Below are 25,186 nucleotides of genomic sequence, written 5' to 3' on the forward strand. Positions count from 1 at the left end.
TGTCTTCCCGTGCGAGCACTCAATCCGAGTCCTATCGGCAGTGTAGTCTGCCTCCAGCGGCAGCAATCCTCTTCAGCAGGCGAAGCTTCAAAGTAGGACGTGCACAACGTGACAGTCCCGGTGCTGGTTCAAACACTGAACGCTCCGTGTTAGACAAGATTTCAAAAGAAGGAGAAAAAGGCGAACCGCACTCCCACAGCAACATACACAAAAGTTGCATTGTGCAACACATGAGCAGCACATAGAAACAAAACGACAGCAGGACGCCTAGGTGTAGCAGCCTGCAAACAACAATAATATATATATATAAAGGTTGGCGTCACTTAATGGCGCTTAAGACATGCACTTAAGCACACAGACGTACAAAGTTGCCGGTGCACAAAGGTCTCAGGTAGCAGCTGGAACTTTCCAGCAAACATTGGATTCAGAATTGTGTAGGATTTTAAGGAGCACTCCCAGGGCCTTGCTTAGCTGTAGAGAAATGCAGCCATCTTGATTTGTGCATACCGGGTATTGCTTCGATGCTTACAGCAGTGAAGGGGCACACTTAGAGTGGCAAGGAAATAGAGGAAAAATACATTCCTTGCAGGCATTCTCCGAAGAGATACAGGACCTCTTTACAAGTGAGGTGGAATGGGTTAACGCGCTCCGCTAAAGGAGGCGGACCCGTTAAACCCGTTCTGCCTCATTACAAACTCCCCTCGCGGGACCCGGTAAGTAACGCCTGGTCAAAACAGGCGTGCTTACCGGGTCCCACGAGGGAAAGAGGGAGCAAACAACGGGCCGCTCATAATCGGCCTGTTGTTTGCTCCCTCTCCCATTCCCATTCAGCCCTAGGGGGGCTGAAATGGGAATGGGGAAGGTCCGGGACCGGGTTCCTGGAGGGAGGAATTACCGGGCCCACCGAACTCGGAATGGCCCGGTAATTCCCCATTCTGTGAACCCGGACCCGATTTCGGCGGCAGCCATGCCGCCAATAGTGGCATGGCTACTGCCAAAATCGTAATGAGGCCCACAGACTTTTGAGAAAAAGTGTTGAACACTGCGATGGCAGTGGGTCAGTAACATTTGGTTCATGTAGACTCGAAAACCTATGTGTGCATCATTTCAGGGAGTGCATAGTCACATACGTATTATGCTTTGGGTCTCTGTAGATGTATACCTGAAGAAGGGGGGCCCCCACGAGAAATGTTACTCACACCCCAGAGCAATGCACAGATGTTAAAACACATTTGCTATGATAAAGTACAAGCTTTGTTATTCGGCACCCATGGGGCAGTGATAGAGAAACAGAGCTAGAGATCGAAACTCTATTTACCGGCACATTATTAATTTGGAATGCTTTGTTTTTCAGCTGTCTTATCCGGCAAACATCACCCGGAAGACTTCTCTTCGGAAAGATAGTTCAGGGGCAATGTGCAGAGCAACACAGGTTCGATCCCCGGGTCTGCGCTTAGAAACCTTTGGGTTTTAAGTGCGTTATTAATTACCTATCATATGATAAAGGCAATGGGCAGTGTGGATTAACAGAGCTTTCCAGATAAACAAGTGATGGCTAAGAAAACGTTTCCAAATTAGATGGATTTATATAAAATGGTGGCACTCAAGGCATTTATTTCTTGCCACATAAAGTCCATAAATATACTACAATATTATTTGTACGGTTGGGTGAAATCCCCAGGACACGCTCTGTGAAAAATGTGCATGAAATTCACCTTTTTTTCCTCGAAATCCACTCCTCCGATGATTTGCACGTAAAGTATTTCAAATGTCACAGTGTTATGGCTGAAGAGGCTGAAATTGATTAGTTCATGAGGAAAACAAATCATTTGGGTTTTTTTGGGTTGCGTTTTTGCCGCTCGGAATCCATTTTGTCCCACAGAAATTCACCAATATTACTTCACGCGTGGAAATTTCGCCCACCCCTAAGATACAGAGGGAAGGGTAACGGTTGGTGGAATCTGAATGAATTCACGATACTCTTTCTGGGCCCAGAAATGGAAAGGACTATGGAGAAAGATTCGGGGATCGCATCTGAAATAACTGTGATCTGTAAAACGGGGGACTACCTTAAAAGCTCGAACTTTCTACTGCAAGTCCCATAACATCGATTTGTTTTTCTTTGAACCCATTTCTGCGCCAATACATGCAGGGGGTGGGGGCCCTCATACTCCTCCCTCCAAATCCCCCCACCTTTATTTAGACCCCATCCAGTGGAGTAACTTTGCTGAAAATGTTGGGGGGGACGTGACATCTGAATAACAGGTGCCCCAGCCAAATGAATGGGGACAAAATGGTGTGGCATGAAAGTTGGGGGCGGGGGACAAACACCCCAGCCCCCACCTAAAATTAAGCCCATGATCCCATCTATAATTTTCGTCCAACTCGATGTTAAAAATCACGTTATGGGATTCGCAGTAAAAATGGTCCGATGTTTTGGTTCAATACGAACACCAGCCCGGGTAACACATGTTCGCCAGTGTAAAGCGAAACCCTGGAAAGGGGGCTGCCTGCTTCATCTAACCCATGGCAATAGACATCAATGGCGCATTTTTTTCTCTGAAAAAGACCACCGTGAAAGCTACCCGGACAAAACCACTTGAGCGGCTTAAACACATCGCATGAAATGTTCATGCTTCGTTTCTTTGTTGGCAGCACATTCCTCTTTAGATGTAGTTAGCTTAGCCCAAGCCAGGCCACATGTAGAGCAAGCGCTGCCTTCTCCCCGGTGGGTGCCAGGAGTCAGATCATACTGAGTGCATGGCCTGGCAAAGGCAGCACAGGACTACCATGTGGCTGGAAGACTGCAACACACCCAGGGGCGCGTGAGCAGCAGGCATGGAGAACCTTACTTCGGAGACCTGGAGTTCATTACCAGGCTGTACATCCTGATCTTTTAAAAGCAACAAAACAGCAAGCACACCGACACGGGATGGCTGCGCCAAGCAGGCCCTCCCTGCCGAGGTCGCATCCTCCCATCACCGTGGGCACGCTCTGCCGTTATCACTCGGCTCATCGAATCATGCGCACACGTCGGCGTGATGTGATGCATGGGAGTCGGTCATGGCAGGAGAACATGCTGACTGTTAACCCCTTCACTGCCGGGGGCTATGGAAAATTAAGATTGACTATTCTCCTTTGAAACAACACAATTCTACTCTGGAAAAGAAATTCACAACACACCGTGTGTGTATTCAACTTTCGATTTAGTGTCAATTTTAAATGGTTAATAAGCTGCGATAGTGAAAGTTCGCAATTTCAGCAACTCGCCAATGCAATGAATTCCTACTTCAGACAACACAATGCCCTGGCCAGCGGCGTCACTAGAAATCAGTGTTTGGGGAGGGGGGGGGGGCGCACACTGGGAGGGCACACATACAACATGGTGGGCCAGGGTGATGGCACATCAAATAAGGGTCATCAGGCTAAACTGGTTTAAGTATACCTATAGTTTACCAATCTGGTTAAAAAAACGCACCATGTTCAGAGTTGGTTCAATGCAATACAGGTTTTGCATCAAGTTTATGTACATACATCCTAAAAGGTTAACTCCTGTTTAACAAAATGCCATTGCACTCAGCAAGAGACTGCATTATTTTATTTCAAGCAGACACCACTCTCAGCACAGCTACAAATAATGTCACTTCCGGCTCAGCTTTAAATAACAGCTAGTTAAAAATACTCAGTTTAACAGAAGAGCTATCCCTCAAACCTCAGTTTAAAATGACAGTCAAGGACAGTGTGTTTAACAGATGAAATATCACAAAGACACCACGTAAGGGGGAAAGGAGGCAACTGTTGCCTTGTTTCTTTAGAAATGATTGCACCAATCCTCACTTTGCCCCTGTAGAATAGTTTTAAGTTTCTGGCTGTAAACCGTAGTGGTGGCTGGTGATTTCTTTTAACTGGGAGGGGAGTACAAATTTCCCCCAAATATGCCAGTGCGATGATATGATAATTTATGTAAAACGTGCTTAATACCCAGAAGTTTCTAAGCGCAGACCCGGGGATCAAACCTGTGTTGCTCCGTGTCGTCCTGCTTCCAAGGCAAGCACGTTGCCCCTGAGCTATCCTCCTGAGATGGATGGAGTGTAGCGGGTGAGCCTGAACCAGTTAAGAGAGGGGGGGCTTTCAAGGGGGTTGCTTCCCACCCAGAAATTATTTTCAAATAATGGCTTCAAATGGTGCAAAAATTGTGTAACATGCCATAAAGTTTGCAATTGTTTTTGTACGGTAACGCATCGAAAAATCTAATAGATGCAAGTCACCAACAGTGCACAGGAGCATTTCGCCAACACATTTATTCAGGTTGCCTTTACCCACAATATATGCCACAATAAAAATATTTTCATGCTGGCTGCGCCCACTCATTTCCATGCTGGTTGCACCAATATATGCCAGTATAGCCATTTAAGCACATATTGATGTTTGCTTTACGCAAAATGCCAGTAATGACATTATAAGAAATCATGTCCACGCTTGTTCTGCCAAAATATGGCAGTATCCCCACGTAAGAACATACTCCAGTTGGCATTACCATTAAAATGCTCTGCCACAGTATGAAAATATGTCCAATTCTAGCTATATAATAACACTTATCATGCTTGCTTTATCAAAGATACCCAATACAAAATGTCATGCAACAGTAAGAAATGGCTAGACTGGCTGCACCAAAATGCCAGTCTAGCCACATAAATACACCTATGCTTGCTTTATCAAAGATGCCCAATACAAAATAAAATGCGACAGTAAGAAATTGCTAGGATGGCTGCACCAAAATGCTAGTCTAGCTATACAATAGTACTTATAATGCTTGCTTTAAGATGACCAATACAAATGGCATACCAGAATAAGAAATGGCTAGACTAGCTAGATCAAAATGTCAGTATAACACTTATCATGCTTACTTTTTCAAAGATGCCCAATACAAAATACCATACCACAGAAAGAAATGGCTAGACTGGGTGCATTAAAATGCCAGTTTAGCTACATAATAACACTTACCATGCTTGCTTTATCAAAGATGCCCAATACAAAAAGGCATGCCACAGTAAGAAATGGCTAGACTGCCAGCATTAAAATGCCAGTTTAGCTACATAATAACACATATCATGCTTGCTTTATCATAGATTACCAGTTAAAAAAAAATACATGCCTGCCCTCTGGGTGCCCCTGTGCCTCGCACACAAACAATGTGATAAAGTGTGCATGCAAGGTGCTGGGGGGCACAGGGAGTAGGCATGTTATTTTTTACTAGGCATTATCATAGATGGTCAGTACAAAGAAATACCATGCCTGCCTCCATGGGCCTCCCCAGCACCCCGCACAGGGAGCTTTTTTTGGCTGAGGCACAACCCCTCCCCTGCCAAAATCAGTTCCATGTCCCAGTACAAACACACCTGCACAAACATTCACACAACCTTCACACGCAGCATGCAGTCGCTCATTCACACACACACCCATCATCATACACTCACTCATTACACACAACACAAGCATACATACATACACATATTTAAATGTAAATGAAAATAACTTCAGCCCCGGTCCTGATGTTCCCTCCCAGTGCATGAACAGGAAGCAGAAAGCAAACAGTGCTCCCTGGTTCATGAACATGTGAGCAAGAGCCAGATCACTGATGATGGGGTGGACCGTTCCGTTTGTGCGAGGAGCACATTAGTGCTTGCCAACGCACTTACAAACCTGCAGTTCTTCAGCTAGCATCCCCAATGGGCCATGCAAGGTTGGGGAAGCAAAACGCCTCTGGTTTTGCATAGCTCATTGGATATGCAAGGCTGGGGAACAGAACTGTCAAAAAGGAAACTGTATTTTCTTTTAACAGTTCAAGCCAGCCGAGGAGCGCTCCCTCAGCTGCAAAAAAGCAGCCGAGAGAGAACTCAGTGTTTACACTGGGCTGGCTCCTTGGCTCCTCCATAATGGGGGCGGGTTCCTGGGGGTCATTGCCCCTGCTCGTTATGGAGAAGCCTCCACTGGTACACCATCAATGCATCCATGCACATGGTCATTGTGGCTGGAGATTAAACACTGTTGACTTTGAAGTCATGTACATGAACTGCCCTGTTGTTAATGCAGCGATTTTGAGCACATTAAGGCATCAATAAACATGTCCTACAGTAGAAGGTTATCAGAGTAGCTCAGCAGGTTGAGGGACTGTTGCGGAGACTTTATATATTTAAAATTGGCTGTAAATCAGATCACTTTTTGGAATTCTTTTTTTAAAGAAAAGTGGTATAAAATATGTTCAGGCAGGGGACGGGCTGGGGCTTGCTAATATTTAGGGAGAGGTGGGTCATTTCTGCCGCCATAGTCAAAATCAAAAGCTGGCACCCATGAACCCACAGTTTAATTTCCTAATAACTGCTGTCAGCACAAAAGAAGCATGTATTTCCGACTAAGCAGGTTGACAAGCATATAACTGCTTAAGAAATATATCCTGCATTAAAACACAAAGGAAGGGGCACAAAACTCACAGGGTATTTGTATAGTAGTCCGACAAAAAAATAAATACATTTTAAAGAAAACTAGTCAATGTAAGTTGAAGAGCATGTTTCACTTTGGAAACATCCTTTTTGTTTGTTTCTCGACAAGTGTAGACGCACATTTGGAAAACAATAGTGTGCTCAGCATGCAGGAAGCCTGCTTTTAACAGTGATGGCCCCAGTGATAATCACAGGCCATTAATTCCTGTGGTGTCCCTTTCAGGCCAGAAAAAAGAACTCAGGCTAAGCAAATAAAGCCTACAAACGTACTGATGGCTGTCGAAGGAGCACCTTTAAGGCTCCTGGATAGAGATATTTACTAGAGGGGGGGGGAAAGCAGCCAACGGGGAGGCAACTGCCCATTTATCCCCCCTCTAGGGACGTCTATGGCCCTCGCAACACATGACAAACAAAATAACTTGCTACGGGTAACCCTTCCATGTGGCCTCCAAACACCTTCAATCTTTGGCCTACCTTGTGTTGGCTGCATGTAAAATGCCAAATATTGGCAACAGAAATGGCAACCACGTCAACCTTAAAGCCTCTGCGCTGGACTTGCTACCAAGACCACCAGCCCTAAAACATCAATGCACAAGCAGATGGCAGATGTGCCACCTTTGGCCCTCTAGGCTGCCAATTATAATGCCATAGCTCCCACCCGGTCAGTAAATGCATCCCGGCTTTGCTATCATGAACGCTTAGTTAGGGCTGGGCTCGTCCACCCACTGTAGAGTAACTTCCATTTGGGTTTGCAGGATACACACAATGACTAAGTTGATCTATGCTTGATATGATAGGTTATTTATAACATGCTTAATACCCAGAGGTTTCCAAGCGCAGACACAGGGATTGAACCTGTGTTGCTCTGCGTCGTCTTGCTTCCAAGGCGATCACGTTGCCCCTGAGCTATCCTCCCGAGACAAAATCAGTATTCACGTTTTTAATCTAATGTAAGTAGTCTTGTATAGCACCATTCTACCACTATTGGTGGTCTTGCTGAGCGTGGCTCTGTTAAGGAAAAGGGGGGTGGAGGGTCTTTAGTGGGAGGGCAGATGCAAAACCTGTGATGTCGATGAGTACAGGTTGGAAGTACCCGGTCCCTGAGTGCAAATCTGCTTTCTTTGGATTTGCCGGGAAACTTGGAAGTATGTTATCCATAGTGGAGAGCCCAAGAACTGATAGACTACAGTACTTTGGGTCTGATTAGTCGCTAGCATGGGAGAGTGTGATAGGTCTAAAGAAGAGAGCTTTGTCATGGTTTGGTTAACGTTGATGTGCTAATGGCTAGGCCTCCACGGGCTCCAGGGGTTGTGTGAGTGTAGTGTAAGGTGCAGGAGATTGGAGAGTGGTGCAGATTATTCAGGGGAAGGTGGAGTAGGCAAAACAACCAGCAGCCCTGCACTACTACCACTGGCTTCTAAAAGGCAGGTCCTATTTCTCTATTTCACATTGCCAATGTCAATCTCTCTTTCCTGCTCTCTCCCTCTTTCTCTCTCTCACTATTTGTGTCTCTGACTCTCTCTGCTGCATTAACAAGCATCATAAGCTACATGCTAAGGGTTATGGGTGCCAAGAGCTTTTGGTTTAGAAAAAGGACTGCTTAAAATCCGAGGACTGCAGTCACCCATTTCACCCTTGTTGGTTGGCAAGCTGAGAGATACCTCAAACCTCACTCTAACATGCTCAGCTGCTGTCCTCAATGGCCTGCAGAGACTTTTGCCTGCCAAGGGCAGGGCAAGGCGTTTGTCAGGTGTTTGTCAAGTGGTCAGGCAGTCAGGCCTGCTCCTTCCTCCCGAAGGTCTATCATGCTGTCTGTTTTCCACAAGCGCCAAACTCTTCCCTTACAGTGCAAAATGAAATTAAATCCCTCTCCCCACGGAACCAACAGCACAACTTACCAGGTTGTGACGCGGCACAAGGGACTCAGTATCAGAGTGATGCTACACACCTGCAAGTTTTTATTCACTGTGACGAAGTGCAGCAGTTAGTCCTAAAATGGGGCGTGGCAGCTGCAGGAAGGTGAAGAGCAGTGCGCTGGTAGTAACAGACAGGGATTGGGTGGGGCGGGGAAAGGATGGATTTGCCAATAACACTGCAATCTGAAGATTGCATTCTTAATGGCCCCAGGCTAGGTGAGGGTCTCTGGACAGTTTCCTTGCAAAGCTTTCGGCCACAGCTAAATGACGGAACCAGGGCAAAAACTGATTGTAAAGCTGTGCTTCCAAGGGTAGGGAGGGGCTTCCAAGGATTAGCATATGCACAATGTGTGAGCTGATCCCCACAGGAAGGTACTCCCTCACCCGTTCAGAGCTATATACACTACACAAGAGAAGAAGGGTCTTTCTGCAGTAATTGGTGTGTTGACTGAATTGTTCTCTTGCATTTACAACTTTTATACAAGTTCATATGATAACACTACAAATACGCACAAATGACGGGTGCAATTTAGCCCCCCTGCTCCCTTCTCAATCATGTTCAGAACAACAATCGCTGCCCACCAGCAACGCAAACAATGTGTCAATACCCCGGACACATGCCAGGTGCGACTCAGCCCCCAGTCTTCCTGCCCGGCGGCATCTCACAGAGCTACACCCAACGCCCACAAGCTCACGTCTTATCGCTCACTGTCCAACCCTCTGATCACTAGACCGGAAACACTGCCTTCCATGCAGGAAGTCGTTCTATTTATCCAAATCAAGGGCGCGGAGCAATTTCTGGATAAACTACAAATGCAACAAATGCAACAAATACTCTGAATCATGCAAACTTAACGTAACTCTAACGGCCAAACGAGGTCAGTCTGACCTCGACGACACCAGTTCTGCTCATTCGTGATGTGTGATCATGATGCACAATCGGGAGACAGCTGCAGCGGCGGCCACTTACCGGAGCGCGGAGAAGCTTTGTTCGTTTTTGGTTATTTCGCAGGTGCAGCTACTTCAGCATCTGGCTGTAACTCCAGGCAGTCTGAAAAGAAACAGGTTAAAATTCAGCTTTAATTGCAATTTCCGATTTAATTAAAAATTAAACTTTCATAATGTTTCACCACCCAAATCACTGCGTTATCGCTCAAGCGTGGTGGTGTGCGTGTGTTTTTTCTTTTTTGATTGCATAAGAATAAGCTCTTCTTAGAATATTTTATAATTAAATACTTTTCTGATGCATTGGGGAAAAGAAAAGCACAGAGGCATTGTTTTGATCACAATCAGAATTTAAGGGGAAAGCAATGGTCCTGCATCATGTTGTGAACAGTTGTCTACATCTACATCTTAAGTCCTTGAGTGCTGAGGATGTGTATTGTCACATGATGGCTATATGACAGTGCATCCCATTTTACAAAATTAGGGACTCGTGGAGCCCTAACTCGGGCTGCCCGCCTACTCTGAAAGAGCCTCAGTGCCTGCTGGGGACCTCAGATAACCTTGTGCTCTACCTGGCCAGTGTGATGAAATGACAGCTGCTCTGCAGGAGAACAATATTGAGTAGTGACTATATAGCCTACTCAGAGCCACACTACTACTAAACCAACAGTCACCCCAATCATGAAGATAAACAAAGCACAACACGATAGTATATCTAATTAACCAATTTCTTTGATGTGCGCCAAGGGAAGGCTATAAACCTAGAAGTGAGCTAAAGTGTGGCTGCAGACTCTCGAGTGGGTACTTTCCCAAAGAACAGGTCATTTAGCCTTGTTCGTTCTCGCAGACGGGCTATTTTTTCATTGTTTAAGGGACTTAGGGTAAGTCACCCTAAGTTTCCTAGGGTCATCCAAATGTGGACCCCTTGCTCACTGTGCTCAGAGAGGCACAGCTACGCCCCACTGATGAGGCCCAACAAGGCTGAAACAGGCGTATGGGGTTGCTGTTGGTACTCTTGTTCAGAAGATAATTGCCATAGCATTTCGGTGCTGGAGTGCCCATGTGGCGGGACAAAGACTGATATGCAAATGGATATTTCCCTTCTGTGAAAGGTACAGTGAGCTAAAGTGTAGCTGCAGACTCTCGAGTGAATACCTTCCCAAGGAACAGGTCGTTTAACCGTGTTCGTTCTCACAGAGGAGCACCTATGGACTATTTTTTCATTGTTTAAGGGACTTAGGTTTAGTCACCCTAAGTTTCCTAGGATCATCCAGACGTGGACCCGTTGCTCACTGTGCTCAGAGAGGCACAGCTCCACCTCACTGATGAGGCCCAACAAGCCTGAAACATGTTTATGGGGTTGCTGTTGGTACTCTTGTTCAGAAGAGAATTGCCATAGCATTTCGGTGCTGGACTGCCCATGTGGGCGTGACAAAGACTGATATGCAAATGGATATTTCCCTTCTGTGAAAGGTACAATAACCTAAAGTGTGGCTGCAGACTCTTGAGTGAGTACCTTCACAAATAACAGGTCATTTAGCCGTGTTCGTTCTCGCAGAGGGGTGCCTGTGGACTATTTTTTCATACTCTTAGAAGGGTTGTGAGCTGGTAATGAAAAATATAAAAAATGCATCCAAAATATATCTATGTTCAATACAATAAGATCTTTAATCAAACTAAACATGCACACAACTGATTAAAAATACTGAACACCCTTCCCCCCATCACTGGATCAGAGTTCTACAATCCGTAAGAATAGCCCAGTATGTTCTAGGCACCAGTTTTGAAGTTAGAGCCCCATGACAGCAATACAGGGCCTAGGGCCAATTTCCCCTTTGAATACATGGTGTGCAATATAAATGAATGCTGCAACCAGATGGCCATGCGGCACTGGAAGCCCAAATTAATGTGCATTTGACATTTTGCAAAGGAGGTAGATGCATTTGCTCAGACCTCCCTTTCTGCCATCCAGAGGGCACAGACTACAAGTCATTTTAGCCATCTTCCCCCAGTTTACAGTTGGAGTGTACACGGGAGCCATGTTCTGATTGGTCTGAGTCAGAGTTCCAGGAAGGCTAAAGGGGGAACTTGGGTCACTGCCTATGGTCTGGGCTCCACCGACGCACCGCAGGTGGCTGTCCTTACTCAGTAAAGCATTATGTGAGCCATGCAGGAGTCACAGCCTCCTCTGGGTAGCCTGGTTCTGACATCCCAGGGTAGTGCTCTAGGAAGGCCACAGGGGTTGCCTGTCGCTAGGTTGTCTCCCATGGCCAATATGGGGTTTGCAATTCCTTTACCATGGCAATTGGGGTCCTTCCTCAAAGACCCATTCAAATACATTGCGATACGAGATTGCACAGCTCTCAGCATGACCGTAGTTAGCCACAGAAATGATTACCACTACCAGATGGCCAGGATTCCCGGAAAGTGCTGATGAATGGTAATTTCAAGTCTTTTGCCATTTGGTTCTATTAGGACGTTGGATACATCTGCTCAGACCTCGCCCTCTATCGAACAGGCTACACAGACTACAACCAAGCTTACTCAACTTCTTTCAGATTATTGTAGACAGTGTGTATTGGGCCTGTCTGCCCTTGACTTGGATCTTGTTGTCCCCACCCAGGTTTAGTGAAGACCCCATGCTGGGCCTTCGGTTTGTTGGGAAGGAAGGGCGAAAGCCCCAGGACCCCCAGCAGTTCAGGACAAGGCGATTGTAGAAGGAGATGCCGGGAGAGAACTGGAAGAATTGAGGTGGGTCACCCATAGAAGTTGATTGTAGTTGGAATATAACTGATAATAGTGTTAGCATCACATGTATAATGAAACTCCATTTTAGAAGGTAGACGCCATTTTGAAACTGGGACCTAGTGCCTTGGCTATGGTCGTATGCTCACAGTTAGTCAAGAGGGTTAGAAGGGTGCATGCACGTTCTTTGCTCGCAGAATGGCAGCTCTGCAGAAGGATAATTTCTTCAAAGCACTCACACAGTCCTTTTTGAGTCTTCTCAGTAGCACATGCAACCCAGAAAGAATATGCCCTGCAAGGCCAAGTGAGGGCCGGAATGGATCTTTGCAGAGGTATCCCAAGAGAAGGGGGGTGAGGGCTTTAGGCCTTCATCAGTCCAGATTTATAAGTTACAGCGGCCTGAGAACCAATGCAATGCAAACATTCCAGTACAACAGCTAGCCCAAGACATCAGGCCATAAAACTGTAAGTGATCAATCGATCAAGAAGATCAGAGAGCAGGGGCAGGCTGCCCCCACCAGTGGCCTGTGTGATTTGTACTGCAAGGTGCCAGGGGAGAAGGCAACACATTTATGCCATGGGTGGGAAAGCTGTGGAGGCGCTGACGTGTTTGGGAAAGCAGTGGGTTGTACATGTAGTTCTGAGAAAGTTATTGCAAGCTCCAAAGTAGCCGCCTCGCTCATGTCATTGCTACCAAGTGCACTGTAGAGTTAGGAAATAATGATTTGTGTAACCCAAATGGCAATTACAGTTTTTGTATCCGATGATGACAGAAGAAGATCCCTACGTGGAAGAAAATGGACAGAAGATGCTGGGACCAATCGCCTGGTATCCCATATGGAGCATGGTGGATGTGTATAGAGTCGCACCTACCAGCTCCCTGGATTTGTAACGTATGTGATGTATGTGATTTGTAAGGCTGTGCTGTTTTTGTCAGAGCGCTCCGTGGCAGCAGAGTTCATTGCTGGGGCATACTTGTATTTTTATGATAATAAACATTGTTCTTCTTGTAAGAGGTGTGCTGGGCCTTTTTCCCTAGTGGGTTATGTGAGAAATCAGACAGTGTCTCACCCGCTAGTCCCCGGGGATCTGTCATCCGGGTGGCCAGGACATGGTCATCACTTTTGGATACAGTTCCTGGGGGTGGGCCAGTGCCGGAGGATCACCTGGGTGAGGGGTCTCCGGGGAGTGGGCGTGGGACACCAAATGGTGGAATGTGGTATCCCCTTCCCTGTAACACCTTTACCCCATTCTACCAGGTAGGATATTTAGGAATTGTACCACCCTTTTACAACACAAACACTTTCAGGCAGACAGCCCGCTGAGAGAAAACAGACTAACACCCAAGCAGTGCACCTGACGTGTCACAATACAATGGTTAGGCGAGGTCCGGCAATTACTGAGCATCACACACACCTGACTTCCATTAGGCTTCCCCACACAGATAAAAGGCGGAGCACGAGAGCACACTCTGAATGAGGCAAAGCACATGAGGAAACAGCAGTTTATAGATGGCAGCTGAACGAGAGAAAAAAAATGGCAAAACAGAAGGGGATCGCAAGAAGGGAAGTTCCCTTGACCTTTTCGACAAGGAACCGTTACTTTCCAGAAACCTCGAGAATAGAAAGCGTAAGACCAGGAAACCAGGCTGAAGAATCCTGCATTGTGTGTCAGAGATACCATGGGCCCTCCGGTGTCAATAATCAAGACGGGGAGAATGTCATGATGCCTACCCCGGGCATCAGGAGCAAGTCCCTCAACTCCAGGAGCAGGCATCCAGACATTAGTTTAAACCTCAGCAGCCCCGGCTAGGGGCTGTCTGGGTTCAGTCCTAGCGCCTTAGGCGCCAGGCTCATCATAGAAATCAGTCCTGGCGCCATAGGCGCCAGGCTCATAGACTTTACTTACCTGATGCAGACCATGCTGCAAAAGAGTCCAGGCCTACATGAGGCCTGGATGGGACTATTTTGTTACAGGGGCTATTTTTTACTTGGGCGTGGCTCTAGGGAACATCTTACCTGGAACTACTTTGGAGGCTATTTAAACCACACCCGAACAGCAGCATCCAGCACCGTGACGCTCACCATGCCTGCAGCCAGCATCCAGTCTTCTGCCACGCCCGCGTGCCTGCAGCCAGCATCCAGTCTTCTGCCACGCTCGCTCGAATCCGGAGCTCCTAGAATAAAGAAGAAGAAAAGGACAAGGTTAGAAAACAAACTTATTTCAAATTCCTCACCTAATTCCGGAACCATTTAATCTCCAGACCTGGAAAGTACATCAGACCTGCACGCGTCGCTTCGCCAGCTCCAGCACGGCGCCACACTCACCAGTTCTCACAGCATCTTTCGATCCGGCACTGTCTCCATCATTTCTTCGCCGTAATCCGGCACCTAGGGGACACAAGAAAAAACAAGGTGAGCCAAGGGAATCAACAAACACAACCTCTTACCACCATAGACTTACCTGATTTACCACCGGCGGTATTATTCCATAACTCTCCACATTTCCATATGCTGCATCTGTAAAGAGGGAGAAAAACAACACGTTAACGCATGCAATAGTTACCAGACAGCGTTGGGTAATACAGACTTTTACCTGAACGCCAGCAGCAGCTACGAGACCTTCTTCTCACGAACTCAATTGCAACTTAAGGAAGGAAGGGGACAAGAGTGAACATCGGGCCCATTGAACTCTTTGAACTTGATACTTACCAATCCCGCCAGGGACTTCAGAGTCAATACTTACCGGAACTCTCCCAACGCCTTCAAACCAGTGAAGTAACTGGTATCTACGCGCCCCTGCAAGACACGCAGGATGGAGAGCTCATCTTTTACGAACATAAGGTGAGGTTACTAAGGGGATATCGGAGGTGATTAGTGGGAGAGAGCGAGAACAGTTGGGAGGCCATCACTAAAACCCACAGGTGGTTAATCCCTGTCTCCACTTGCAGGAAAATACTTCTTCGGGTCTTGCAGACAAGACTAGGAGGGCCAGTCCAGACAGTCATCTCTGCACTACGCATCACGTTGAAGGAGACCGCTGCTGTCCGGGTCCGATCGACACCCCTGTGGGGTCCAGGTGAGCGTAACAGAACGCGAAGACTCTCTACAAATACCCACCCGTGTGTTATGGAAACCTCGGAAACCGACCAACTGGCCCAATTATTGGGGGAATTTAGGGCGGAAGTACATGCCGCTTGCCAAGAGACTAATGCCCTCAGGAGAGAACTGATTGTCTCAAAGGAGCGCACGGGTGATCTGGCTAGGCAACTACTGCAAAACCAAGCTGGGCAAACGCCCCTACCTGGATATGGGGGAAACACAACCCCCGTTTCATCAAGCAATCCTGTGCAAGTGGTTTTACCAGGAAATATTCTGTTAGCTCCACCCGAACGCTTTGCTGGGGACCCCAAAAGGTTCGCCGTGTTTATGAACCAATGCCGCTTGCACTTTTTATGCAGACCGGGAGCCTTTCCAAATGACCAAGCCAAAGTAGCCTTTGTATTATCATATCTTAGTGGCAGCGCAGCAGATTGGTCCATTCCATTAGTCAACCAGGATGATCCTCTTCTCCGGGATTTTCAGGGTTTTCAAAGGAGCATGGAAAAACTATTCGCCAGACACTCACAGGGTCAAGCCCTGGACAACAAACTTTTATCCTTACGACAAGGTAACCAGGATCTGCTAACCTATATTGCAACCTTCAATAGGTTGGTGGTGGAAACCGGGTGGCCGGAGGAAAAGCGAATTACATTGTTTCATCGTGGACTTCGGGGAGAACTCAAAGATGTCTTGGCTCAAGTTGTGAACCCACCTCAGGATTTCACAGAATTTATAGACTTAGTGGTCCAGCTAGACCACTGACTTCAGAACCGACTGATCGAGCTAAGTTCGAGAACTGGGTATTGGTTAAACCCAACGTTGCCCCCAAAGGAACAGATGCATCTGAACCTATGCAGATCGGGGGGGGTTAAAGGACCCTTAACTCAAAAGGAAAGAGAAAGAAGACGACAGATGCAGTTGTGTCTGTACTGTGGAACCTGAGGACATTTTCTACGGGATTGCCCTACAAAACCACCCAAGAAGGTGGTAGGAGTTGCTGATAAAAGCCACATAGAGCCTGATTCGGGAAACGAACACGCCCGACAAGCGTAGAGGTCTGCTTGCCAAGCTTAAAGAAGGACACTCAGACCTCGCATCTGATCATCCCAATGGTCCTACTTGATCCCAGGCAGCCATCACATATGCATGCAGTAAGGGCATACATAGATAGCGGGGCCGCAGGAAACTATATGGACCACAAATTGGTGTCAAGGATGAATCTACCTCTTTGCAAAAAGACCACTTCAGATGTCATCACCACAGTTGATGGAACTGAGATTGCCTTGGGGCCTGTAACTCATTCCACTACAGAGATGACACTGTTGAGTCAAGATGGGCATCGAGAGACTATTGTGTTTGATCTAATCAAAGCCCCACAGTTCCAGATAATACTGGGGATGCCATGGTTGGAAACACATAATCCTTGTATAGATTGGCGAGAGAAGAGAATAACTTTCCCGCATTGTGCACACACCTGTTACCCGGAGAAAACTTTGAACAAAGGCCTGGCTACAGTCGTTAACCCAATCGTGCAGTTACCTCAGGAATACCAAGAATTTCAGGATGTTTTTCAAAAAGAACAGGTCAATACATTACCTCCTAACAGATTTTACGATTGTCAAATCGACCTCCTACCCGGTGCACAACCCCCATGCAGTAGAATCTACGCCCTCACGGAACCTGAAAATCGTCACCTACGGCAATACTTGGACCAATACCTTGCTAATGGCTTTATTCATCCTTCCAAGTCTCCTGCATCCTCAGCTTTATTCTTCGTGCCAAAAAAGGAAGGTGACCTTAGAACGTGCATAGATTACTGCGCATTAAATCAGATTACGGTAAAAAACCGATACCCATTGCCTCTGATCCCCGAATTACTAGACCAAGTAAAGGATGCATGTATCTACACTAAGTTAGATCTTCAAGGGGCATATCATCTGGTACGTGTCAAGAAAGGCGACGAATGGAAGACTGCCTTTCACACCAAGTACGGATTATTCGAATATCAGGTGATGCCCTTCGGGTTGTGCAATGCACCAGAGCCTTCCAGTATTTTATGAACGATGTCCTTCGTGAACTCATTGACGTCTGTGTCGTCGTATACATAGCTGATATTCTAGTGTACTCCTCCTCAGAATCAGACCATGTTAAGCACATGCGTGCAGTCCCTGAGAAACTACGCCAGCACAAGTTATATGCAAAATTGATAAAATGTGTTTTTCATGCTACGGAAGTTGAATTTCTTGGATTTATCCTGACTCCAAAAGGAGTCCGAATGGACTCTCGAAAGGTGGACACAATTCTCAAGTGGCCATCACCCAGTTCAGTCAAAGGGGTACAAAGCATGCTCGGATTTGCTAATTTCTACCGCAGATTCATTCCGGACTTCTCCCATGTTGTACACCCCATCACAGCACTTTTGCGAAACAACAACCGCTTCTTGAGGACCGAAGAGGCTGAAAAGGCCTTCCAAGAGCTGAAAGCGAAATTCACATCAGCACCTGTCTTAAAGCATCCACGCCCTGAGCTTCCATACATAGTAGAAACTGATGCATCCAGTTTAGCATTGGGAGCTGTCCTGTCCCAGAAGGATCCTGAAACCGGTCAACTTCACCCAGTAGTGTTTTGGTCCAGAAAGTTCTCAGCACCTGAGTTAAACTATGCGGTTACCGATAAAGAGCTATTAGCCATCAAATCCGCCTTTAAGGCTTGGCGGCACTATCTTCTTGGTGCCAGGCATACTATTACCGTAATCACCGATCACCGGAACCTGCAGTATTTAAAAACAGCCAAAGCCCAATCATTGCGACAACTTTGATGGGCATTGGTCTTTGCCGAATTCGATTTCGTGATCACTTATCGACCAGGCTGCAAAAATGGCAAAGCAGATGCCTTATCCCAAATAGGGATGGGAGAAGCATATGCAAACCCGGAACCGGTGCCAATAATTCCCGAGCAAAGAATTCTTGGCATAAATACTCTACAGACACTAGAAGATATTCATTCAAAAATCCAACAACTTTTCGATCCAGCAACCCTGCAGGACTGGGTAAAGAAAGGCCCGGACTACTCAGTCGTCAATGACCTCCCTTACTATCAAGGACGACTATTTCTACCACACAAGGAAATACAAGAACTAGTCATCTCCAATTACCATGACACCCTGATGGAAGGGCACCCAGGTATCGCAAAAACTGAAACGAACATTAAGAGACAGTTCTGGTGGCCCACTTGGCGAAAAGATGTAAAGTCATTTGTGATGTCTTGTGGCATTTGCGGCCAAAACAAAAGCCAGAAGAAAAAACCGCTGGCCTTTTACAGCCTTTGCATATTCCACCTACACCATGGCACACCTTGTCTTTAGACTTTATTACAGATCTACCTCCATGTAATGGATTTAACACCATCCTAGTTATTGTGGATCTTTTTTCCAAGATGGCCCACTTTATTCCTTTAAAGGGGTTACCTTCTGCTTCGATTCTGGCCAAGGAGTTCCTCGAAAACATTGTACGATTACACGGATTCCCTTCCGTATTGGTTTCTGACCGAGGTAGTCAATTTATCTCGCATTTTTGGAAGAAATGTTGTCAACTGGCACAAATCGACGTGAGGCTATCAACAAGTCACCATCCCCAGACCGATGGTCAGACGGAAAGGACCAACCAGACCCTTGAACAGTACCTACGCTGCATGCTACACCAGACCGAAAGCAATTGGAAAGATATTTTATGGATTTCCGAGTACGCATACAATAACTCTGTACATTCAGGAACCGGACAAAGTCCTTTTTATACCATATATGGACATCACCCTCGAACCTCAGGACTCGATTCGCCTCAGCACTTAGAAATGCCCGCAGTTAGTCATTTGCACTCTACTATTACACAAGCCTTTAAGGAAGCCACAGAACATTTGAAACAAGCAAAAGAGAAATACAAGAAAAATGCTGATCAACATAGAAGTGAAACTCCACAATACCAGATTGGGGATCAAGTTTGGCTGGCTACAAAACATATACCTCTGAAGGGAACTCGGACTTTTAATCCTAGATATTTGGAACCTTACACCATTAAGGCCATTATCAACCCGGTGGCCGTCAAATTGGAATTACCCTCTAATATGCAAATTCATCCTGTCTTTCATGTTTCACTTCTAAAACCAGTTCAACCAGGGATAAGATTAACCAAACCACCTGGCCCCATCTTGATAGATTGAGAACCTGAATTCGAGGTAAAAAATATCCTGGACTCCAAGATGATTAAATCAAAACTTTTTTATTTGATCGATTGGAATGGCTATGGACCACAAGAAAGATCATGGGAGCATAGCGACCATGTTCATGCACCTCGGTTGGTGAAAAGATTCCATCGGAACTTCCCAGACAAACCGGGGCCATGGGGAAGAACAACTTTAGGAGGGGCCTTGGGGGGAGTGCTGTCATGATGCCTACCCCCGGGTATCAGTACCAAGGCCCTCAGCTCCAGGAGCAGGCATCCAGACATTTGTTTAAACCTCAGCAGCCCCGGCTAGGGTCTGTCTGGGTTCAGTCCTGGCACTTTAGGCGCCAGGCTCATCATAGAAATCAGTCCTGGCGCCATAGGCGTCAGGCTCATAGACTTTACTTACCTGATGCAGACCATGCTGCAAAAGAGTCCAAGCCTACATGAGGCCTGAATGGGACTATTTTGTTACAGGGACTATTTTTTACTCGGGCGTGGCTCTAGGGAACTTCTTACCTGGACCTACTTTGGAGGCTATTTAAACCACACCCGAACAGCAGCACGTGCTTCGCGTTATTCTGCATCCAGCAGCGTGACGCTCACCATGCCTGCAGCCAGCATCCAGTCTTCTGCCATGCCCGCGTGCCTGCAGCCAGCATCCAGTCTTCTGCCACGCCCGTCTCGAATCCGGAGCTCCTAGAATAAAGAAGAAGAAAAGGACAAGGTTAGAAAACAAACCTATTTCAAATTCCTCACCTAATTCCGGAACCATTTCATCTCCAGACCTGGAAAGTACATCAGTCCTACACGCGTCGCTTCGCCAACTCCAGCACGGTGCCATACTCACCAGTTTTCACAGCATCTTTCCACCCGGCACTGTCTCCATCATTTCTTCGCTGTAATCCGGCACCTAGGGGACACAAGAAAAAACAAGGTGAGCCAAGGGAATAAACAAATACAACCTCTTACCACCATAGACTTACCTGATTTACCACCGGCGGTATTATTCCATAACTCTCCACATTTTCATATGCCGCATCTGTAAAGAGGGAGAAAAACAACACGTTAACGCATGCAATAGTTACCGGACAGCGTTGGGTAACACAGACTCTTACCTGAACACCAGCAGCAGCTACAAGACCTTCTTCTCACAAACTCAGTTGCAATTTAAGGAAGGAAGGGGACAAGAGTGAACATCGGGCACATTGAACTCTTTGAACTTGATACTTACCAATCCCGCCAGGGACTTCAGAGTCAATACTTACCGGAACTCTCCAAACGCCTTCAAACCAGTGAAGTAACTGGTATCTACGCGCCCCTGCAAGACACGCAGGATGGAGAGCTCATCTTTTACGAACATAAGGTGAGGTTACTAAGGGGATATCTGAGGTGATTAGTGGGGGAGAGCGAGAACAGTTGGGAGGCCATCACTAAAACACACAGGTGGTTAATCTCTGTCTCCACTTGCAGGAAAATACTTCTTCGGGTCCTGCAGACAAGAGTAAGCGGGCCAGTCCAGGCAGTCATCTCTGCACTACGCATCAGGTTGAAGGAGACCGCAGCTGTCTGGGTCCGATCGACACCCCTGTGGGGTCCAGGTGAGCGCAACAGAGAAGCACAAGCCGCCGTGGTACCGTCTTTGTCTCCAAGAACAAAGCAGCTTCAGTGAAATCAACTCAGCCGGTGAGTTGGGGAGACCAACACAAGAATGGTCTGTGTTGAAGCCATGGTTGCAAGCAGCAGCATTGCATGGCAAGCACTGGAACAAACATTTTGAAAACATGTGTGATAAGAGACACAAGTAAAGTTGAACTGCTTATGAGTGATTGAGCTTTAAAAGCAAGATACAATACCTTCGACAGAGTGGTCCGGCACCGCATGGGTACTCAATTGAAGGTCTCTGTAAGGTATCCAGCTGAGAAGGGGCAAAAGCGAAAATGATGAAAAGGTTATATGAAGCAGAGAATGAGTAATTGTGAATCGAAGTGGTCCTGTGACTGGTCGAGCAAAATCCTGCGCACAGTTGAAAGTCTTTGATTTTGATGAAGTAGAGAAAGTTTGGAAAAGTAGATAACTTTTGTCCAAGCCTGCAAGAGGGAGAACAGTTGAAGGTTTGGTGTAAAAGTGGATCTGACCCTGGTGGAGGGGGACACAGGGAGAACAGTAAATCACCCGAGAAGTTGTATATGTGAAACCCTAAGGAGGCCTGAACTTTAATTGTTTGTTGTGTTGCATCAGACGCTCTGAAATAAGAGACTTTGAATGGCAAAGAGACTTTGTCACAGAAGGCCTTGATGTTAAGGTTTTGATCTTCATCTTTGTGCTAGAGAAGCCAGAGAGTGTGCTAAGCTCCAGTGTGCCACCTTGTCCCGTGCTGAAAACGTGGGGAATGGAAGCCAACGGCTTGAATATCCTGACATACCATTTCTTGAACACTTTTCTTTTGCATAACATTGTTTCCCACACTGGTTGTATTTAGAAGTAAGGATTAGCAATAGGTTTATTAGTATTGGCCCTTTTATTTTGACAGAATCAACCAGGACTGCGTTATTATTATTTGATGGTCGTAGCTTGCTCCCATCTTTAGAATCAGGATTAGATAGGCATTTTTCAAACCCAATTGAAGTTCAATAAACACCCTTGAACTGAGATCACGTGTGTCTGTCTTACTGTTTGATACCATGCCTTTGTTATAGTTATATTTTTTCTGGTGTGAGGGTTGAGGGGTTACTCTACAATTTCCAATAAACTTCGAGTCTTGTACTCCCCTACCTTGTTTTTTTGGCTGGCGTATGGTCAATGCATCTCAGACCAGGGACAATGGCGGTAGCTTGGCTCCACCTAGTTGGTCTCCCATGCTGATGGGCCCAGATTAAGTGTTAGTTGAGGATTTCCGGGTCCCTCAGTAAAGGCTTCCAGTCAACACAGACAGGCATTTGTACCCACTGAAAACATTTCATGATAGTCAATGGCGATTGCAATTATGCCCCATGAGTTAGGAATTCATGAAAAGTGAAGGTGATAAGATCATTTTGATTAAGTAATGGCCCTTCGTACACACCACCCACCTCTACTGTACTATCAATTAGATTGTTTAGTCAGATCTTCAGATCAGCCCTCCTGAGTCAGCAATGGCACTGTCGGAATGCTGTGAAGACAATAACATTTGACTACCTAGAGAAAGTTGAAAGTGTAACAAGGTTCTGTAGGTGTACTGGTGGAAGGATCATTCATGCTGAAGCAGTTGGAGGGAAGGGCATGCACCAAACTTCGGTTCCGTCCCAGGCAATGCGCTCATCTAAAATCTGAATCACCCTTCATGCTCAGGTCCAACCAGCAGAGCAGTCTATTGCTGAGGCACTGGGGGAAGCAGTTGTGGTGCCTGAAAATCACCCTAAATGCACTTCATGCACCAGCAGGTTTTGGGGAATGTCTGAAAGTTGCCTGTGACTTTTGGGGGCAGATCATTCAGCATGCACATTGATGAAGAACGTATCTAGACGCTAGGATTAGTCTGAATTGAAGGACACATTCATCATCGATGGTGCAAACACACTTTGCGACCTTACTTCTCAGAGCTGTCCCAGTGCTCCTTTAACATGAATCGCCTTAGGAACAAACCAGGATGCGGCTCGGGTTATCGCAGACCTATTCCCTTTAAACTTGTAAGGACAAAGTATCATTACACTATTGGAGGATCCCTGGTCCTGACAGGGACGTTGGTTGCCAGTTCAACATGGCCTACCTTCCGACGAGGAAGGCAGGTGTCTGGCATGCCCAATGTGGTGTATAAACTCCCCTGCAACAGCTGGCTCTGTCGTATGTCGTATGAGATTGCTTCCGTTGTCCCAAGACTATGTACGCAGGATGGTCCTTGGCGTATGAGTTGTAACCTCGACGTGGGGCAACCCAACTCAATTGGGATAAGATCCACCTGGGCTTCAAAGCAGATCAGGAAAAGGTACACTGATGGACTGGAGACGTTGGGTACCCGAGCCCCACCCACAGATGCTGTGGGCCCCCTGGCAAAAGCCAGCCCTCTTAGCCTCGACCTCCAACTATGACTGCAGATTAAACCTGGTGACCTGCTGAATTTAAGCATGTTACTAAATGGGGGAAAAACATTTGCTAGGATTATCCTATAATTGGCAGGTAAAGAGGGAGGAGCCTAGTGCCCAAATCCCTGTCTAGTGGTAGGCACGAAAAACTTGGTGTACAGAAAACTGACTTCTCAGCTCAGTTCAGGTTGCCCCAGTCCTTCTGACAAATCTCGGCCTATGGATGGTGTTAGGCTTGTAGAGACCTCTAGTGATTGGGACTGAATCTTCTCAGAGTTGGATTGCCTGGGAATGCGATGCAAAGCTATAGTGAAATCCACCTGAGGCCAAATGATCGAGAGTCAACAAAAACCTTGACAAGAGAGTCCAAGAGGGTGTGAAGCTAACGCAAGTTAAACAAGAATGCAATGATGTCAGTTACCCATGCCACCTGACTTGGAACATAGACCAAGGGCTCTAATGCATGTAACAGTCGGAGGGCCAAGTAAAACACTCTGGCGTAAGAAAGGCAAAGGCTGGCTCGCACTACAGGAGTTGCACACATGTGCCCAGTAGATACTTTTTGTAAGTGGACACTGTCTGGGAACTGTGGCAGGTGGGGTGTTTAAGTGGGGGTGTTACATCTTTAAAATGATAAGGCAGGTGTGCCCAATAAGAACAGGAACCACCCACAGAGCAGAAGAGCAAAAGCACGATTGAGCTCTATTTTCAGTATGAATCAGATGTCTAGCCTCCCAGTCAAGGTTGGCAGACACACAAGAATCAGCGTGGAACTGAAACGTGAGAGAGAGACAGATAGAGAGAGGGTGAGAGAGAGAGAGAGACAACCTGGCTATGAGTGCTTGGAAGCTTGGACTTTCAGTCAGGTGCTCTAATGAAATGTGCACCTGGCCCGGGACAGCAAGCATCATGGCTACTAGATCACACATTCTGGTATGCTCACATGTCTGGTCAGGAGGCCCAGGACACCCAGGACCCCTGGCCAGGGTGATCAGACAAAATGGCTCAGACACTTAAATCCAAAAAACAATTCTGGTGGATATCCATAAGCCTCCACTGTGTGGGGTTTGATAGTCAATCAAAAATGCCTTCAAGCAGGAGAGCTGGATTGTACAGGCGTCTTAACCCTCTTGCCTGCCCGAAGTAGGGCTCCAGGAAGGTGACAGGCACAAGCCAGGTTGCTGGGTACACGGCGGTGAGTACCAGGCCTAGTAAGGCCATCACAAGGTGGATAGGGACCTCAGGTTTAGAACCTCTGTGGAATTGGCTATCGTTAACCAGCCCTAATTAGACAGGCATGCCCGGGCAGGAGGGAGAGTTCCTGGCCAGGTCAGGAATCCATGAAGTGAGAATGAACCTCCAGGTCTGCACCTCTTGGAGCTAGTGGCCATCCCCAACACATTAAAGACGGCTAAGTAGAAGGCACCGCTAACCAAGGCCAGCAGCAGAAACCGAGGCACGCTTTGGGGCAGAAGGTGGAGTCCAACGCACCTGAATCAGGGTACCACAAGCGAAGCTAGGGACCTCCGAGTCAACACACCATTATGCCATCAAGCCCACGCCAAAAGTGGAGAGTGCAAGGCTAACCTAGACTCCCAGGGTGATACCAATACCTATCCAAGACAAAGGGCTGGATGCAGTCCAAGGCAGTGAATTAAAAATGAAAGCTAGTACGACCAGATGGGCACACTTTCCTGGAAG

General features: G+C 46.8%; 1 protein-coding gene across 1 annotated transcript in view; it reads right to left on the reverse strand.

Annotated features, from left to right (window-relative positions):
- Positions 1-25,186, reverse strand: part of ZBTB20 (zinc finger and BTB domain containing 20) — a 3,989,371-nt gene that overhangs the window by 2,144,217 nt on the left and 1,819,968 nt on the right. Inside the window, exon 5 of the mRNA XM_069635901.1 lies at positions 9,387-9,467. The gene's annotated coding sequence lies outside the window, so the exon portion shown is untranslated. The remainder of the gene's footprint in view (positions 1-9,386; positions 9,468-25,186) is intronic.

Source organism: Ambystoma mexicanum, chromosome 7p (genome assembly GCF_040938575.1).
Source record: "Ambystoma mexicanum isolate Mex_15411 chromosome 7p, UKY_AmexF1_1, whole genome shotgun sequence".
In the NCBI taxonomy this organism is placed as follows: Eukaryota; Metazoa; Chordata; class Amphibia; order Caudata; family Ambystomatidae; genus Ambystoma; species Ambystoma mexicanum.